Source organism: Meriones unguiculatus, assembly GCF_030254825.1.
Source record: "Meriones unguiculatus strain TT.TT164.6M chromosome 13 unlocalized genomic scaffold, Bangor_MerUng_6.1 Chr13_unordered_Scaffold_41, whole genome shotgun sequence".
In the NCBI taxonomy this organism is placed as follows: domain Eukaryota; kingdom Metazoa; phylum Chordata; class Mammalia; order Rodentia; family Muridae; genus Meriones; species Meriones unguiculatus.
The window spans coordinates 3920532-3941530 of NW_026843650.1; the positions used below are offsets into that span (position 1 = coordinate 3920532).

Sequence of the window (20999 nt, forward strand, 5' to 3'; positions counted from 1 at the left end):
TTGATTTCCAAAGTGTTTGTACAGGTGTATATTCCCACCATTAATAGAGGAGGGTTCCCTTTTCTCCAAATCGAGTCCAACTTGTTTTGCAGATGGTGTGAGAGTACACATGAATGACCCTAATAATTCAACCAGGGAACTCCTACAGCTGATCAACACTTTCAGCAAAATGACTGTATACAAAATTAAATTAAAAAATCTGAAGCCCTCCTGTATATAAAAGACAAATGGGCTCAGAAAGAAATTAGGGAAACAAAACCCCTTCACAAAAGCCACACATAATATAAAGTACCTTGGTGTGACTCTAATCAAGCAAGTGAATGATTTGTATGGAAAAAAGAACTTCAAGGAAGATATCAGAAGATCTCCCATTCTCTGGGATTGGTATGATTCACATAGTAAAAATGGCCACTCTACCAAAAGAAATCTAAAGAGTCAATGCAATTCCAATCAAAATACCAGCACAACTCATTGCAGACCTTGAAAGAACAATTCTCAATTTCATATGGAAAAACAAAACAAGACAAAACAAAACAAAACAGAATTGATTTTAAAAGAATGCCTGTACAGTAAAAGATTTTCTGGAGGTATCTTCATCTGAGATATCAAGTAGTACTATAGCGCAACAGTAATAAAAAAAATGGCATGGTACTGGCACCTGTACTTTAAATCTTAAAGGGGTGTGCATCTACTCATTAATCATTTTTATTAAATCATATCAAGAAGCTGAGGGGAAAAACAAATGTAGAGGAATCAACTGCTGTCTCAGTTTTAAACCCAGTTTGAGGGTGCCCAGACAGCCAATGCTACCTTGGGCTATTGTTTCGGCTCATCAACCTTAAAACATCCATGGCTTTACTATTAATAGTGTACTATTCTTAACTTTAAATTGTTCTCTAAGATTTTTTACATCAGAGCCATTAGCAAAAACATCTTCCCTGACCTTGTTAAACAATCTATTTTTCCAAATTGTTTCTAAGTATAATGGTTATTGCTAACAATCTACATCTATGGCTCCTATCAAGGGCAGTGGTTAATTCATTAATCTGCTCCAGTAAACAGGTGGAAAGAGATCAAACATTGTTAATTTTAAATGCCAGTGATATTGCCCAGTGATGAGATAGAAGACTACTTATGGTTTTCATACAACTCATGTTATAAGGAATATGAGCATCATAAAGACAACAAGCAGAGATATGCTACATAAGAACACAAAGTCCTCTGGAAAATCAGTTCTTGGGATTATGCTTCTCCAAGACAAACTCATCGTAAGTATGCTAACAGGGGAGCAACATTCCATGAGATCTACAGCTGTTTTGCTGTTGCTACTGCATGGCTCTTGACAGTGGCAGGAAGCCAAAATAGTTTGCCTATAGATGGGTAAGGGGGGAGTGAGGTTAGCTCAGGCCCTGGGAAGGAGAATTCAGGGTATTGCATGGGCTGTACTAGCCTGGAAGACCAGGTAACATGGAAGGACTGAAGGATTGCTGGGAGAAAATAGCAGGTAGATTTGATTTGGTATGTTAAATAGGAACCTCTGCCATTAGTTCCAGGTTTGAATCCTACTTCTATGGTAACATAAACTTCAGAGAGAGAAGCTGGTCTCCGTTGGATAGTGATCTTCAAGTGAGCCCACAGGGAAGAAAGGTGACAAAGACAAAGATTATGTTTTTCTTTTCTTTCTATATATCTTCTTTCTTCTCTTTGAGGGAGGGCAGTTACCAAACTAGACTCAAAATTTTGCTATTTTGCTCTTTTGTTTTTCTAACTATTTTTTTAATTTTATTAATTGTTTTTATTTTTCGCCATTTATTCATTATGTATGATGGTTGAAGGTCACTCCCTCAACTCCTACTGGTCCTACCCTCCCTTCATCTTCCCCCATCCCCTTTCCCTAGCCTACTAAAAAGGGGAGTTCCTCTCCTCTGCCATCCACCCATACCTTATTGGAACAATGCTCAGCTACTAAAAACAGAGAAATAAAATTTCTGCTCTTATTTCTTTTTATGGGCCACTGTACTCACCTCAGAAGATTTTATACCATGAAGCTTGCCTGCAAACTTACCATGAACTAAACACTAAGTATAACTCATTTTAAAGAGTCCCACCCCAAGACAGTGTTTGATTGACCCTTTCACATCCAGAAACATGTGAAATTTGAAATGCTATGAAGTCTGAGACATTTCATCACAAGCATTTCAGAGATCGTGACTCTCTTCCTGCCTGGAGGGCTGTTTCCCACCAGCCCAGGAAGGCAAAAGGGGCAGAAGATGATTAGCATAAAGCTTTGAAAGCCCGTAAGCATAACTGTGGTCAGCCACTCTGGGAACCACCTCAGAAAGTAAGTTCAACTTTAATTCCAGAAAACAGAAAACAGAGGCTTATATCCCTTGGGGAGTGCCTGGGATGCTCCAAGCATAGGTGTAGATAATTGTTTAATGCTAGGCAATTCAAGGATGCTTGATTTGCATTAAACAGCACATTCCTATTATATGAATAAGAACAAGGACACAGATCCAAATTATCCTATATTTGAAGGGAGGGGAGAGTTATCAGGGATCTGTGTCAAAGGCCATCTATCAAATTTGATTGGTGGTGTCCATGTCTAAAGATACTCTCCAGATGAAGTCAGGCAGAGAAAACTCACCCTTGACATGGTTACCCATCTAGGCCAGAAGCAGAGTCATACATGGAAGAGAAAGCCTCCTCCCTCACATCTCAAAATTCAGTCTGAGTTGTGATGGTTTTCAATAGAACCCCTCGAACAATAGGTATGTGTACACAAAGAAACTTCTACAGGCTGCCACTGTTGTGTTACTCTCAGAGAACTTCCTGGCTGGTGTTAGTTCACCATTCCCTACATATTCATCCACTGGACTCAAAGTTTCTTGTGTAAAGTGAGGCAATTGAAAACAGTAAATATTGAGAATCAGGATTATCAATAAGTCTTCCATAAACACCTTATTATATAATACTGTTGCATGTAATTGTTCACCATTATTCACCATTCATTGTATTCTTTTTTAAAGATAAGTTTATTTACTTTAAAATCCAATCGTAGTCCCCCTCCCTTCTCTCCCCCAGTACTACCCTCCATTCCTATTCCCCGTATTCCCTTTACCCTTTAGAAAAGGGAGGTCATTTCCATTGAGCTAGTTTTTCAGTTCTATTGGATCTCAGTAGACCAAAGAACACAAAGGCCTTTCCATATTGCTTATAGTCACAGAACTCCTCTCCAGTAAGGATACTTTTATGATGATGATGACTCCAGATTTGTGAAAAGCCTCACCATTTTAACACATTCATAAGTTTTCCTCCATTATGAATCCTTTCATGATGATGAAGATTATACAAATGTGGAATGGTTTCACCATGTTAAAAGCACTCACAAGATTTCTTTCCATTAGGATTCTTTCATGAGTGTGAAGATGATTCTGAAATCCAAAAGTTTTATTCACATTGGTTACAGACAGACAGCTTCTTTCCAGTATATGTTCTTTTATGCATTAGGTGATGTTATGTGCAAAGGCTTTGCCACGTAGGTATATTCGTGTGGTTTCACTCCAGAATGTGTTGTTGTCTTAGGAGATGATTATTAAATGCAAAGGCTTTATCTCACTAATTACCCTCACAAGGCTCCTCTCCACTGTTTTTTTTTTTTTTTCATGTTTTCAGAGACTACTCTGCTGTGCAAACGCTTTATCACATTGCGTATATTTATAAGGTTTCTTTCCGGTATGTGTTCTTTTATGGCTTATGAGATTACTGTTTCGTGCAAAGGCTTTACCACACTCGTCACATTCATAAGGTTTCTTTCCAGTGTGTGTTCTTTTATGTCTTATGAGATGACTGTTTTCTGTAAAGGCTTTGCCTCACTGGTTACATTCATAAGGTTTCTCTCCAGTGTGTGTTCTTTTATGCCGTATGAGATTACTGTTTTCTGCAAAGGCTTTACCACACTCGTTACATTCATAAGGTTTCTCTCCAGTGTGTATTCTTTTATAGCTTATGAGATGACTGTTTTGTGCAAAGGCTTTACAACACTGGGTACATTCATAAGGTTTCTCTCCAGTGTGTGTTCTTTTGTGGTTTAAGAGAGTACTGTTTTCTGCAAAGGCTTTACCACACTCATTACATTCATAAGGTTTCTCTCCAGTGTGTGTTCTTTTATGGCTTATGAGAGCACTGTTTTGTGCGAAGGCTTTACCACACTACTTACATTCATAAGGTTTCTCTCCAGTGTGTGTTCTTTTGTGGTTTAAGAGAGTACTGTTTTCTGCAAAGGCTTTACCACACTCGTTACATTCATAAGGTTTCTCTCCAGTGTGTGTTCTTTTATGGCTTATGAGAGCACTGTTTTGTGCAAAGGCTTTACCACACTGCTTACATTCATAAGGTTTCTCTCCAGTGTGTGTTCTTTTGTGGCTTAAGAGAATACTGTTTTTTGCAAAGGCTTTACCACACTCATTACATTCATAACGTTTCTCTCCAGTGTGTGTTCTTTTATGCTGTATGAGATCACTGTTTTCTGCAAAGGCTTTACCACACTGGTTACATTCATAAAGTTTCTCTCCAGTATGTGTTCTTTTATGCCGCGTGAGAACAGTGGTATAGGGGAAGGCTTTACCACATAAAGTGCATTTAAAGGATTTCTCTCCAGTATGACTACTGTCATGCCTGCAAAGATAATTGGCACATGTGAAAGATTTACTCCAGTAATTTCATTACAGTAATAAATATATTTATGTAAATGAATTAATTTTAAAATTCAGTCTAATGGTAAAGAAGAATAAAATTTTAAAGTTTTATCACTTTATTTACATTCATGGTATTCCCCTTCATTATGGGTATTTTTGAAGATTCCTATGATGGTAAGAGAATTTGTTACTTGATTACATCATTTTTCTATAAGAGATTTTCTCAAATATATCAAGAGTATTGTAAGAATTCAGAGTTTTACCACAGCAATTCCATTCGCAAATTTTTGTACTGTATGAATGACACTTCATTTAAGAAGTGAGCAGAACAAGCAGAAGAAGTTCCAAATTCCTATTATTCATAGGTATTTTCAGCAGTAAGTGTTTGCTGATGAATTCTCAGTGAAGTTGCAAAACCAATTAAGAGTAACCATTTATCACATTCACAAAAATCTACTCAAAGTGGGGACTACTACAAAATCAATCGTTCTTGGAGAAAGATAGGTACACTGCTTCTTTCAATATCCCTATGCTCATGTGTCTGAGAAACATTGTGACATATGATACACCTATTTAAATTAAAAGATTAATAAAAGATTCCCACATTGAATTAACACATTTTTTTTATTCATCATAGATATGTCATATAGGGATTAGTGTTTCTCCACAACAATATTCTTGATTCTCATAAGCTGCTCATTTCACTAAACTTTACAATGTTACTGCATGAATATGAGTAACACTGGTTGTACTATGAAATATTTGCTCATTAGAAGGTTTTGGACATATACTGATAACCTATTCAATGTGTATACCTCTTACAATATCTGAGTAGATAAAATGAGACTAAACAGATTGGCAGTTCAAGTCAATAGCTGTAATATCCATATGATTCAAATGGTATTTTCTGTTACAATATTATTTTTTTTCTTCTATCTTAGGGGAGTGCCTTGTAAACACAAATCAGATACATGACATTTAAGTTCATGGAATTGTGAGATTTTAATGATCATCATCACACTTAAAGCAGTGCTGTTTTTGCACTGTTGATTTTTTTAAAACTTCCAGGACACAGCCAGGGGTGCTGGTACATGTCTTTAATCCCAGCGCTTGTGGAGGCAGAAGCAGGCAGATCTGTGTGATGTTAAGGTCAGGCTGGTCTAACAAGTAAGTCTAAGTCAAGCCACAGCTACACAGAAAAAAAAAACTATTTCAAAAACAGAAAATAAAAAAAGCAGCCAACAAAGAAACAGACAAACATACTTCCAGGACACATTAAAATTTCTTAAGATTCATATCTGTATCATTGTGCACATAAAGTTACCTTTTATTACTTGTAGAACTTTGAAAATGTTCTTCAATATTATGGTGTTCCCAATTGTAGCCTAAAATATAGTACCAGAAAATATATATTATTGGAAATATATTATTATTAAGGCAAAACTTAAATCATTATCTTCTTGTGACCCTTAGAACCATGCCTGATTTCTTCACTTCATTCCTCCTCAGTCTCAATTGGAATTACAGAAGAGAATCAATAACAAAGTAAGAGTTGTCTCCTTATTTTAAAAGTGAAAGAAAATTTGCAGTCTTACCTATAGCAGTGAGGTTTTTACAGGTCTCTAACATCACATCTTTGTAGAGTTGTTTCTGAGATGGTTCCAGCAAAGCCCACTCTTCTTGGCTGAATTTCACATGCACATCATTGAAGGTCACTGAATTCTAAAATATACCATACATTTGTACAAAAGAAAGACTGGCAACAATATAAATTTATACTTCATTGGCAATATAATCATATAATTCTAGTGCTTCTTCTATTTATTTTCTGACACAGAAGTGCTAGTGTTAGACAGTTGGGTGCTGTGCATCAGGTGAAGGATGGGACAAGAAAAAGCCTAAAGGTTAGATTGTAACGGAAACAAAAGGCTTGCTTTGAAAACCTGTGTTAAAGGTTTTGTATTAGTTTGTAAGACATGAATATGAAGTAGCCATTAGTTGGGTTCTTGAGTGATCTATGAATCATCTTCAGTTACTTGGGTGAGTAGCTCAGGACACTGTCCTGAGACAGGTGGAAGGAAAAAACAGTCATGATATTTTATCTAGCAACAAATGATAGGTGGCTATCAGGTGACAGTGAACAGATGGGTGGTGTCAGTCAAAAGACAACATGGCACTGGATATCATGTTTTGACCAGGGATCAGAGATGTGGCATACCAGTAGATGAAAATGGGGGCTCATATATTTGTGGAAGAGAAATTGTACTACAGTGAATAGATGGATAAAAACAATGTGGGTGGCAAGCAACAATAATCATAGCTGATAACATCATATTTCTGAGTTCCCAGACAAAAGAAAAGGCATAGAACACATGATTATTCTTTGATCATTGTTTTGTATATTCTCTTTTCTAAATCAGGTATAGTCTATAGTTTAAAAATAAAGATTAAAACTTTTCTATTAAAACATAAGTGCTAAAGTTATCACTAAGTCATTTTAGAAGAAAACTGAATAATGAAGTTTAACTATGTCATATCTGAACTTTTTTGAATAGGATATAGCTTCTGAATAGTCATGGTAATTAATGTGGACAAAGACAAACAGAGAGAAGAGAGCAAAATAGAAAGAGAGAGACAGAGACACATAGAGAAATTAAGAGATGAGCAGTACTAAGTACACATCAGAGAAATTTATGAACAGTTACTAACTACAAAAATTATGGACAAGCTGAGTGTATTCTGTTATGCCTTAATTCCATCACTCAGGAGGCAGAGGCAGGTGTATCTTATTGAATTGGATGCCAGCATGATATATGCAAAGAGTTCCAGGACAGCCATACCTATATAGTAAGACAGAGCCTCCCCTAAATGTCAAACAAACATAAAACATTGAAAGAACTCAGAGGTCTTTACTGAAGCTTCTACAAGAAATTATACATTCAATCCAGTTGTGCATTCCTTTTCCAGAAATCTGCACTGCCCCAGCTTAAACTGTAACTCTAATAACATCTTACTAAAAGGGAATGCATGTTTAAAGAGCTAAAAATAGAAAAATGAAAATATTAGCAATGTCAATGCTGATCATAAATAAGCAACATAAGGTAGAAGAGATGGCTCAGCAGTGAGGAGCTCTTGCTATTCTTCCAAATAAGTGGGCTCAATTGTCATTGTTTACCTGGACCCCACTACTATCAGTTCATGAGTTCTGAACACATCTTCAGACTATAGTGAAGATCAGGCACACAAGAGGTGCATATTCATGCATACAATCAAGATACTCATATTCAGTAAAAATTAAAAACAGATCCCAGCTGGAAGGGCTGAACACACACTGTGCCTGATCAGCAGGGTAGCAGAGACTGCACAGTGACCAATAGTTGGAACTGTGGGCCTCCAAACACCACTGACTGTATTTACCAGGTGAGATGAACCCCAATGATGAGAAAAGCAATTGGGTTCAACCTGAGAGCACTCAGCTAATCCCTTGAAAATTTCCTGGGCTGTTTTAGCAGGAATAAGGTTTTCAAGCAAATAGACCCAAGAAACAAGCAGGAGTAACCATTCTAATATCTAATAAAATAGACTTTCAACAACCATTAATTGAAAGAGATGAGGAAGAAGGCAATCCAAGATGGTGGCACCGGGATGACACTGTCTGAGAAGCAGGGCAGCAATCTTAGTACAGTGCCTAAGAGACTGAACTCTGGACACTAAAACAACAGTGATTGTGTTTTCCAGGTCAGAGGAAACACCAAAGTGTGGGAATCAGTCGGGTCTACTCTCGGGTCACCCAGCAAGAACCCAGGTCACACAGGCACTGGGTCACTAGACCAGAGCCACATGCCCGCATGTCCTGATCAACTTTCCAGGCTGAACTGTGCACCCTGGGGCACCAGAGACTGGGATCCCAGTCTCGAGAAAACCCCACAGGGAAGGAAGCAAGCAGATCTGACCTCAGGTCAACCAGTCTATCCCTGGAAAAGGTCCTGTAGCCTTGCGGGTGCACAGCAGCCAGCCCTGAGTAGGGCTCCAGCTGCCAGCTCTGCGTACCTGACTCTGTCACAGACAGAACTGTGTGCCCCAGGACACTAGAGGCTGGGTTTCCCTGTCGGAAGAAAACCCCACAAAGAGGGAAACAGCAGGTCCCAGCTTAGAGAACTCAGATGACCCCCACCACCACTACCACCACCACACACAGGAATGTTTTCAGGAAAATTTCTCAGGTTTCTGCCAGTCACCAGCTTGGAGCAACAAATCACAAGCGAGTGCCTATGCACTCTACACGCCCCCCCAAACATTACAGACTGGGTCTTCATGTAGGGAGAAAACCCAAAGGTGGGGGAAAATATCTGGCCCTACCTCAGGGCCAGAAAATTTTTTAGCTCCAGAAAAGTTTCTGGTTATCCACAGCCTCCTGCTGCACACATGAAAGTGGTGCTCACCTGCCACTGATTACCACTTGGGTACTGGGGCACAAAGCTCCAAACTTAGACCTACAGGAGGCTGGGTTCCCTGAGATCAACCCCCAGATACTGTTCCAAGTGACAACCAGTTTTACCTAACTAAACTGACCAAACCATGGGGCACTCAGGTTACAGCAGCGCTCTCTAAATTTACAGCAAGAAACCCAGCAGCAGGGCAACTCTCTCCAGGACTTCTCTGGGTGAGGGGATACCCCCCTTTACTAACAAAGGCAACAATTAGTACTCAGGTATGTACGCCTGAGATGAGCTGTGGCAATTCCTGAAAAACACCTGCCATTCAGTAACCATACCTAAAAAACGGAGGAGAGCTCCTTTGGGAAAAATCATCTTCCTGCCAGGGGTATTCTACCCACCACAGGATTCCAGGAAGTACCAGAAACTAACACCCAACATCTAAGATATCCCAATGGGTAGAGGCCAGTGTAAAAGCTCAACCAACAAAAGACAAAGCAATATGGCATCTCCAGAACCCAATTATTCAGGAGCAAGCAGCCCTGGATACCCCAGCATAAAGACAATTTCAGTCCAATCTCCCTTATGAACATTGATGCAAAAATACTCAACAAAATACTTTGCAAACCCAATACAAAACACATAAAAGATATCATCCACTACAACCAAGTAGGCTTCAGGCCAGGTATTCAGGGGTGGTTCAATATGCAAAAATCCATAGATATGACCCACCATATTAACAAATTGAAAGAAAAATAAACAGATGATAATATCCTTAGTTGCTGAAAAAGCATTTGAAAAAATCCAGCATTCATTCATGTTTGAAGTATTGGAGAGATCAGGGATACAGGGCACATACCTAAACACAGTAAAGGTGATATACAGCAATCCTATAGCCAACATCAAGCTAAACAGAGAGAAACTTAAAGCAATCCCACTGAATTCAGCGACAAGGCGAGGCTGCCCACTCTCTCCATATCTCTTCAACATAGTTCTCCAAGTCCTTGCTAGAGTAATAAGACAAAGAAGATCAAGGGAATACAAATGGGAAAGGAAGAAGTCAAAGTATCACTATTTGCAGATGATATGATAGTATACCTGAGTGCCCCAAAAATTCTACCAGGGAATGCCTAAATCTGACAAACACTTTCAGCAATGTGACTGGATACAAAATCAACTCAAAAATTAAGTAGCCCTCCTGTATGCAAAAGACAAAAGTGCTGAAAAAGAAATTAGGTAAACAACACCTTTCACAATAGTCAAAAAGGACATAAAGTATATTGGTGTGACCCTAACCAAGCAAGTCAAAGACTTGTATAAAAAAATTTCAAGTCTCTAAAGAAAGAAATAGAAGAAGATATCAGAAGATGGAAAGATCTCTCATGCTCATGGCTTGGCAGGATTAACATAGTAAAAATGGTCCTCTTACCAAACGCAATTTACAGATTTAATGTAATTCCCATTAAATTACCAACACAATTCTATACAGACCTTGAAAGAAAAATTCCCAACTTCATATGGAATAACAAGAAACCCAGAATTGCTAAAACAATCTTCCATAAAGAAGATCTTCTGGGGGTATCTCCATCCCTGATCTCAAGCTGTACTATTAGAGCAACAGTAATGAGAACTACATGGTACTTCCATAGACACCAACTAGTGAATCAACAGAATCAGATAGAAGTCTCAGAAATACACCCACACACTATGGACTCCTGATTTTTGACAAAGATGCCAAAACCATACAATGGAAAAAAGATAGCATCTTCAACAAAAGGTGCTGGTCTAAATGGATGTCTACATGTAGGAAAATGCAAATAGATCCATATTTATCACTCTGCACAAAACTAAAGTTCAGGTGGATCAAAGACCTCAGTATAAAACCAGACATACTAACCCTGTTAGAAGAAAAAGTGAGGAAGAGCCTTGAACTCATTGGAACAGGAAACGACTTCCTGAACAGAACTTCAACAGTACAGGTTCTAAGAGCAACAATAAATAAATGGGACCTCATGAAACTGAAAAACTTCTATAAGACAAAGGAAACTGTTGTCAAAACAAAATGACTGCCTGCAGATTGGGAAAGAATCTTCACCAACCCTATATCTGACAGAAGGTTAATATCCAGTATTTATAAAGATTTCAAGAAGTTAAACACCAACAAATCAAGTAAGCCAAATTAAAAAATGGGGTACAGAGCTACACAGAGAATTCTCAATAGAGGAATATAAAATGGCAGAGAAACACTTAAAGAAATGTTCAACATTCTTAGTCATCAGGGAAATGCAAATCAAAATCACCCTGAGATTTCACCTTACACCCATCAAAATGACTGAGACAAATAACTCAAGTGACAACTCATGCTGGATAGGATTTGGAGAAAGGGGAACCCTCCTTCATTGCTGGTAGGAATGTAAACTTATACAACCACTTTACAAATCAACCTGGCACTTTCTTAGACAATTAGGAATAGTGCCTCCTCAAGATCCAGCTATACCACTCCTAAGCATATATCCAAAAGGCGCTCAAGTATACAACAAAGACATCTGCTCAACTATGTTTATCATAGCTTTATTTGTAATAGCCAGAAGCTGGAAACAGCACAGATGGCCCTCAGTTGAGGAATGGATACAGAAATTATGGTATATCTATATGATGGAATATTACTCAGCAATGAAAAACAAGGAAAACATGAAATTTGCAGGTAAATGGTGGGAAATGGAAAAGATCATCCTGAGTGAAGTATCCCAGAAGCAGAAAGACTCACAGGGTATATACTCACTCATAAGTGAATATAGGACATAAAATATAGTATAAAAATACTAAAAGCTGTACACCTAAGGAAGTTAATCAGGAAGGAGTATGCTGGCTAAGATGCTCAAATCCCATGCAGAAAGGCAAAGAGGATGGACATCAGATGAGAGAGAATACAGGGACAGGACAAGAGCCTACCACAGAGGGTCTTTGAAAGGCTCTACCCTGCAGGGTGTCAAGGCAGATGCTGAGACTCATAGCCAAACTTTGGGCAGAGTGCAGGGAATCTTATGGAAGAACTGGGAGGTAGTAAACCTGGAGAGGACAGGAGCTCCACAAGGACAGTAACAGTTCCAAAAATTCTGGGCACAGGGGTCTTTTTTGAAACTGATATGCCAGCCAAGGACCACTCATGGAGATGGCCTGAAACCCTTAAACAAAAGGTAGCCTATGGAAGTTCAGAATCTATGTGGTCTTCATAGTAATGGGGACAGGGACTATCTCTGACAGGAACTCATTGGCCTGCTCTTTGATCACCTCACATTGAGGGGGAATCAGCCTTGCCAGGCCATAGAAGAAGACAATGCAGCCACTCCTAATGAGACCTGATAGACTAGGATCAGAGTGAAGGGGAGGAGGACCTCACTTATCAGTGAACTGGAAAAGAGTCAGGGGTGGGAAAGATGGAGGGTGGGATTGGAAGGGGTGGAACGAGGGAGGTACAGAGGGGATACAAAGTGAATAAACTGTTATTAATAAAAATTTAAAAGGAACACAATAAAATGTTGAAAGATTTTTTAAAAACTATGCTGTTTCACATACTTTTCAACTTTAAAAATATTGCCTGATATTAGTTATTGCTCCTAAATAAAAATAAATAAATAGATAGATAAATAGATAAATAAATAAATAAAAATGAGGAAGGATACTTCATACTCATCAAAGGAATATTCCACCAAGATGGCATCTGTATTCTGAGCAACAATGCCCCAAATACAAGGACACCCACATTTGTAAAAGAAACATTAATAAAACTTAAAGAACATATCAATCACCGTACATTAATAGTGGGAGAGGTCAACATGTCACTATCATCAAGGGACAGAGCAATGGAAAAGGACTTAAACTGAGAGATAATGACACAAATGGATGTCATGAATCAAATGAACCTAACAGATATCTAGAGAATTTTTTAACCCAAACAGAAAAGAATCTATCTTCTTTCAGCACCTCATGGACCCTTCTCCAAAATTGAACATATAGTAGGTCACAAACCAGGTCTCAACAAATACAATAAGATTGAAATAATATCTTGTATCCTATCAGACAATGATGGACTAAAGATGGACCTCAACAATAACAGAAATAACAAAAAGCCTACACACACGTGGGAACTGAACAACTCCCTACTCAATGAAATCTAGGTCAGGGAAGAAATAAAGAAAGAACTTCCTACAATTCAATGAAAATGAAGGTACCTCATACCCAAACTGCAATGAAAGCAGTCCTAAGAGGAGTTTTAATAGCATTAAAGGCCTTCATAAGCTATTGGAGACATCCCATACAAGCAACTGAATGGCACACTTGAAAGCCCTAGAAAAAAGAAGCAGACACACTCAACAGGAGTAGACTACTAGGACTAACCAAACTCAGGGCTGAAATCAATAAATTAGAAACAAAGAGAATAATTCAAAGAATCAACAAAACCAAGAGCTAGTTCTTTGAGAAAATCAAATACATAGACAAACTCTTAGTCAAACTAAGTAAATGGCAGAAAGACACTATCCAAATCAACAGTCTGAAAGGAAAAGAGAGAGAGATAACAGACACTGAGAAAATCCAAAGAACCATTAGATCTTATGTCAAAAACCTATATGCCGCATAATTTAAAAATATAAATGAAATATACAATTCTCTTGTTAGATTCCACTTACCAAAGTTGAATCAAAATCAGTTAAATATATTAAATAGTCTTTTACTGCCTAAGGGAATAGAAGCAGCCATCTAAATACTTGCAACCAAAAAAAGCCAAGAGCGAGATGATTTCAGGGCAGAATTCTACAAGACCGTCAATGAAGAGTCAATATTGATATTTTTCAAATTATTCCACAAAATAGAAATGGACGCAACATGACCAAACTCCTTTTGAACCACAGTCACCTTGATAAATCCTCAAAGACCCCCAAAAAGAAAAAGAACTTCAGACCAATCTCTTTTATGAACAATGATGCAAAAATACTCAATAAAATAATTGCAAACCAAATCCAAGAACATGTCAAAGATATCATCCATCATTACCAAGTAGGCTTAATCCCAGGCATGCAGGGATAGTTCAATATAGGGAATCTTAATCCGTCATATAAAGAAATTGAAAAGAAAAAAAAAAAACAGGATCATTTTCTTAGATGCTGAAAAAACATTTGACAATATCCAACATTTATTCTTGTTTAAAGTCTTGGAGAGACTGGGGACAGAGGCACAGATCTAAAAATAGTAAAGACAATATACAACAATCCTATAGCTAACATGAAACAAAATGGAAAGAAACTTAAATCCATTCCACTGAACTCAGGGACAAGACAAGGCTACACACTCTCTCCAAATCTCTTCAGTACAGTACTCAAAGTCCTATCTAGGGCAATAAGACAACTAAAGGAGATCAAGGGGATACAAATTGATAAGGAAGAAGTCAAAGTATTTATATTCACATATATGACAGTATATAAAAGTGACCCCAAATATTCTACTGTAGCGAACTCCTACAGTTGAAAAACACTTTATCATAGTGGTTGGATATAAAGTTAACTCAAAAAAAAATCAGTAGCACTCCTGTATGCAAAAGACAAATGGACTGAGAAAGAATTAGGAGAACAACACCCTTCACAGTAGGCAGGGAAAAAAAAAACAACATAATGTACCTTGGAGTTATCCTCAACAAGCAAGTGAAAAACCTGCATGAAAAAAAAAAAAAAAAACTTTAAGCCTCTGAAGAAAGAAATTGAAAAAGATACAAGAAGATACAAATATCTCTCATGCTGATGGGTCAGAAGGATCAACATAGTAAAAATTGCTATCATACCAAAAACAATCTATAGATTAAATGATATTCCCATCAAAATATCAACACAATTCCTCAAGGAATTTGAAAAGAAATTCTCAGCTTCATATGGAAAAATAAAAAAGCCAGAATAGCTAAAACATTCCTGTACTATAGCAGATCTTCAGTAGGTATCACCATCCCTGATCTCAAGCTCTACTATATATCAATAGTAATAGAAAACTGCACGGTACTGAAAAAAAAAAAAAAAAAACAGAATGGTGGATGAATGGAATTGAAGTGAAGACCCATAAATAAACCCACACACCTATGACCACTTGATTTTTGACAAAGAAGCCAAAACCATGCAATGGAAAAAGGACAGCATCTTCAACAAACGGTGCTGGTCTAACTTGAAGTTTACATGTGGAAAAATGAAAATAGATCCATATTTATCACCCTGCACTAAACTGCAGTCCAAGTTGTTCAAAGACCTCAACATAAAACCAGATACACTAAATCTGTTAGAAAAAAAAAAGTGGGAAAGATCCTCGATCTCATTGGCATAAAAGGTAACTTCCTCAACAGAACACCAAGAACACTGGCTCTAAGATCAAGAATTAAGGAATAGGATCTCATGAAACAAAAAGCTTCTATGAAGCAAAGAACTCTGTCAATAGAATAAAATGGCCACCTACAGCCTGGCAAAAGATCTTCACCAACCCCACATACAACTGAAAGTGCTAATAAACAATATATATAAAGTGTTGAAGAAATTAAACTCCAATAATCCAAATAATCCAATTTAAAACTGGGGTACAGAACTATACAGAGATTTCTCCACAAAGGAATATCAAATGGTGGACATTAAATGCTCAATATCTGTAGTCATCATGGAAATGCAAATGACATTCCATCTTCAACCCATCATGGCTAAGGTCAAAACCTGAACTGACAGCAAGCTAGTGAGAATGTGGAGAAAGAGGAACACTCCTCCATTGCTGGTGGGAGTAGAAATTTATACAACCACTTTAAAAATCAATCTGATGCTTTCTCAGACAATTGGAAATAGTGTTACTTCAAGACCCAGTTCTACCATTCCTGGGCATATATCAAAAAGATGCTCCACCATTCAAAAAAGATATTTGCTCAACTATGTTCATAGCATCTATATTCATAATAGCCAGAATAGGGAAACAAACTACATGTCTCTTAAACGAACCATTGTTTTACAGAAATTGTGGTACATTTACACAGTGCAATGCTACTCGGGTATTTAAATACAAAAAGGAAACCATGAAATTTTCAGGCAAGTGGACGGAACTGGAAATGATCATCCTAAGTGAGTTATTCCAAAACCAGAAAGACATGCATGGTAAGTGGATAATAGCCATAATACAGGATAAACATACTACAATCCACAGTCCTAAAGGAGCTAAATAAAAAGAGGACCCTATGGAGGATGGTCAGTTCTTATTCAAAAGGGCAAATAGAATCAACATCAGAAGTGACTGCAGAGAGGGAACAGGATGAGAGCCTAACATACATATCCTCTGAAAGGCTCTACCCAGCAGGGGATCAAAGCAGATGCTAAGACTCACAACCAAACTTTGGGCTGAGCACAAGGAATCATAGGAAAGAGTGGGAGGAAATAATGTAGAAAGACCCAGAGCTGGCAGGACCTCCATAAGAAGACCAACAAGGACAACAAACCTGGGCTCATGGGTACCTGCAGAAACTGATGCACCCACCACAAATCATTCATTAAGAGGACCTGACCCCTGTTCAGATGTAGTTGAAGGCAGCTCAGTCTCCATGTGGGATCCATAGTAAGGGGGGGAGATGCTGGCTCTGACATGGACTCTGTTGTCTGCTATTTGATCACTTCCCCTTGGTGGAGGGGGGATTGCTATGCCACAGAGAAAGAGGATGCAGACAGTCCTAATGAGACTTGATATGCTGGGTTCACATGGTAGGAGAAGAGGGCTCCCTGTATCTGAGCTATAGGAAATGGGATAAGGGGAAAGAAGAATGAAGGGTGAGACTAGGAAGAGACAAGGGAGAGGATTACAATTGGGATGTTAAGTGGATAAATTAATTTTTAATTTAATTAATTAGTTTATTACAATGTGTTCACTTTGTATTCTTGCCATAGGCCCCTCCCTCATCTCCTTCCAGTCCCACCCACCCTCCTTCTTCTCCCCCATGCCCTTTCTCTAGTCTCCTAATTGGGGAGGAACTCCTCCTCTTCTAGCTTATCAGGTCTCTTCAAGGATGGCTGCATCATCTTCCTCTGTGGCCTTGAAAGGCTGCACCACCAAGAAGGAGGTGATCAAAGACTTGAGTTCATGTCAGAGAATAAATTAAAAGAAAACAAATTTAAATTAAAAATAAATTAAATGTGAATAAAGCAAACAAATAAAATAAAAAAAAAAAACAGGCAGGAAGAGTGTCACGCACCTACAATTCAATGACCCAGAAAGCTCAGATAGTGTTAGTGTCATGAATAAATGCCATCCTAAGAAATTAAATATACTCCCTGCTAAATTTCAAATGCAAGATGTGGGTGAAGATCAGCACAAAAACCTATGCTTACATATACAAAACAAAACAAAATAAAATATCTAAAACCCTATATTCCAGGCTCAGCAGCCAATGATGGTGATGTTGATGCCAGGCATGTTGGCCTAAATTTAAGCCCAACACTCAACTGGAGTTAGAGCTGCAAATTCAAAACCAGCCTGGTCTACATATAAACTTTCAGGACAGCCAGGGCTACACAGAAACTTTTTCCTCATTGTCAAAAACAGAAACACCATCTTTTCTGGGAGCTTTTTTGATTCAATCAAATACGTTCTAACCAAATTCACTATAGGCTTATTGTCATCCCATGATGAAAATGTAGTCTAACTTCAATGATTCTAAAATTCTGCAATAACTCATACACGGTTCAAATGTTCACAGTCTCTTCTGACACACAAGAGGATCTCTTGGGTGCCACATCTTGTAACATTAGAAGCAAGTTCCATCATTCCAATATAGATGCACAGAATACCCCTTTCTCATTCTTGTAGAGAGGAATGAATACATATTGAGAAAAGGCTGGACCAAGGAAAGAAGATCAGCAAGGAAAACAATAAATCCTGATGCTGTTTGAAAAGGTTTAGGTGGTCCTATCCCTGAAATATCTCATACATCCCCAAGATTGCTTACTTCCACTCCCTATAGGTAACAATATATGGTAGGTGTCTCCTAACTTAGGTATCTAAACATCTTGTAGTGTCAAGATACAACTCAGTCTTCACCCTCACTGCTTCATGCAATGAAACTTTACAGTATCTTCACTGGTAATCTGATTCTGCTAAACACTGATGGCTGGCACTGGGCTGAACTGAAGCTACAAAGAAAAAATCTATTACCTTAAATTTTGCATCTTTCTTATTTCTAGAACCAGCACAACATGTGTGAGCCTGTCAAGTTGGATTATACATTGGGGTGGACAAATTGGGATGGACCCTGCCATACTTGGACCACTTTTGAAGCAGGTTTTATATGAAGTTCCTTCCTGGCACTAGGAATCACTTTGCCTACCCCTTCCATTAATAGAAGAATTAACAGTAGGGATTGTTACTGTATGGACACCATCTTAGGCTTCAAATCCAGAGCTAGGACCTATTCTTTGATGGTGATACTTTCCTTGAAAATTACTGCCTCTGTTTCAGCATGTGAAACTGCCATCTGAAACTACCTAGTGATATTTTTCTCTACAAACCAAAGACTACATTTATTTCTGCTCCACTTATGTCTTTCTTTCACTGTGTTCCTGAATATCTCACTAACAATAACCATTCAACATATTTAGTATTCCAAGTAAGAAATACAGCCCATTATTTTTTAATTTCACCTCACTCAATTTCTCAGGGCATGGGCAGAATAAGTATGATTTTCAGCTAAAATATCAGACAAATTACCTCTAGCTTAATTTTCCATAGAGTCTATTTTCCACTGAAATCCTATGACCTAGACTTCCTCTGACTGCATTACTCTTAACACTCTGATCTTCTAGGTCCTAGCAGAACAGCTGATGAAGCTCTATATACAGCTTTCTAATGCCTTTGCCATCTTAAATCCTGATGTTTTGCACTTTCTATAAAAAAAAAATTCCAAGGTTCTATGCAGCCGCTAGATCACTCTTTGCATATAATTTTTGTTCTAATTTTCTACTTTGTTCCTGTGACTAAATCCCCTAACCAAAAGCATCTCAGGTCATGAATGGGCTTAGTTGTTTAGTTTGGTACTGTCAGATCACAGTCCATCATTTTGGGAGGTTAGCATAGAAAGTTGAGCTTGAAGAAAATTAGGGCAAAAGTGATGGGCAAATATTTCTTGGATTGGTCTCTTCTTTCACCTCTGTCTCATGCTCAGGTAGTTGTCTTATGTGGCCCAGACCCACTTACTTAGGGATATTGCATCTCTCAGTGGAATAGCCTTCCCACATCAATCATCTGTCAACAATCTCTCACAAATAGAGCAACCAGCTTCTCTGATGAGGGCATGCCTCAGATGACTGTAGGCTTTGAAATTTTGGCAACTGATGTAAATTAAGACACAGAGATAATATATGAGAAAGCTTTAAAAACCCCAAAACAATGTGTTAACTCTATCAATCGCTTAAGTAGCAAAAACTGAGACATTGAAGATTGCTACAACTTGAAAACAGAGATATACCAAGAAATGAGGAGGGGGGAAGTCTTTAGTATCAAGAAAAGAAAAGTAAAACTGTTTCTCTAAATTGTTTCCAAATCAACAAAAACTCAAGGAATTACAACATAATATAAGAGATTTTCAGAATGCAAACATATGTGATGGTCTATCACTTTCAAGAGAAACAATATAGCTAGACTATAACTAATCAAATCATACAGTATACATAGCACCCTTAACAAAAGGAAACACAAAGATAGGCCTATAAATATAACACAGTTTTATAAGCAAATACAACAGGATTATAGTCAAAATCAAAATGAAAGAAATCGCTGACCAGCACTCAACTTGAGCATTCTGGTTCTTTCCTTTGACAACAATAAAAAAATTCATTGGAGGTGGAGGGATATTCCAATTGAAGAGATTCCATTAAAGCATACAAATGTTTCAACATTAGAAAAAATAATTTTGACGACTAAAATTATCTCATACTCTTATGAGAAATAAAATGATATCTGTTAGGATCAAATGAAAACCATATTGTTTTCTATGGCTGATGATTGGATATATGTATGCACCAGTATGAGAAAATATAAACTTTTAAAAACCAAGTGGAAGAAAGCAGATTTTTAAAGAAACAGTATGTTTGTATTATACACTTAAACACCTCCTTTTGCACTAATTGCTTTAATGACCAAAATCATCTTCATGTAGTCTGTTTTTAGATATCTTTCTTGTGCTTCCAGCTATGTTTGTATATTCAAGATGTGCTGTAGTATGTGGTGTGAATAAATTCCATAAATAAATCCAGACAAAACAATCAAACTATTGGAGGAAATCAATAAATTCCTTAAATAGAATCATGAATCAACAAAGTAAGATTTTGCTGGATTTGGGTGAAGTCTGACATCTCTGGATAGCCATTTATTTGCACTCCATGATGGTGAACTTTTCTCAGTGAAGGGCCTAAAAATCTGCCTCCTGATCTCTATGACCCCAGGTCTTGTAAAGAGCCTCACATAGCCCTCAGGGCAGATTATTAGCCACACCTTTTCCTGCGAAGGAAACAGCTCCAACAAGCATCTCGGAATTCATAGAAATGGATCACCATGCTGAGGATCTTAGTTTTAAGCAGTGACTTTCAACTATACTCAGAGATTACTCCCCACAGCATATATAGGATACTTAAGTACTGTGTTCTCCTTCTAGCAATAGAACCATGCTACTGCATGGAAAAATGAAGCATGGTAGCACTATATGTAAGCCATGTATCCTTGACCCCTAGAGCCCATCAAATCAGACATTCATCCTCAAAATCCTTCCCTCTGCCCAAGGTTTATAAATCCCTGACTTCAAATAAACATGCTGGGG

General features: G+C 37.8%; 1 pseudogene; it reads right to left on the bottom strand.

Moving 5' to 3' along the window:
- Nucleotides 1–3671: 3671 nt before the first annotated feature.
- On the bottom strand, nucleotides 3672–20739 carry LOC132651214 (zinc finger protein ZFP2-like; annotated as a pseudogene).
- Nucleotides 20740–20999: the final 260 nt, after the last annotated feature.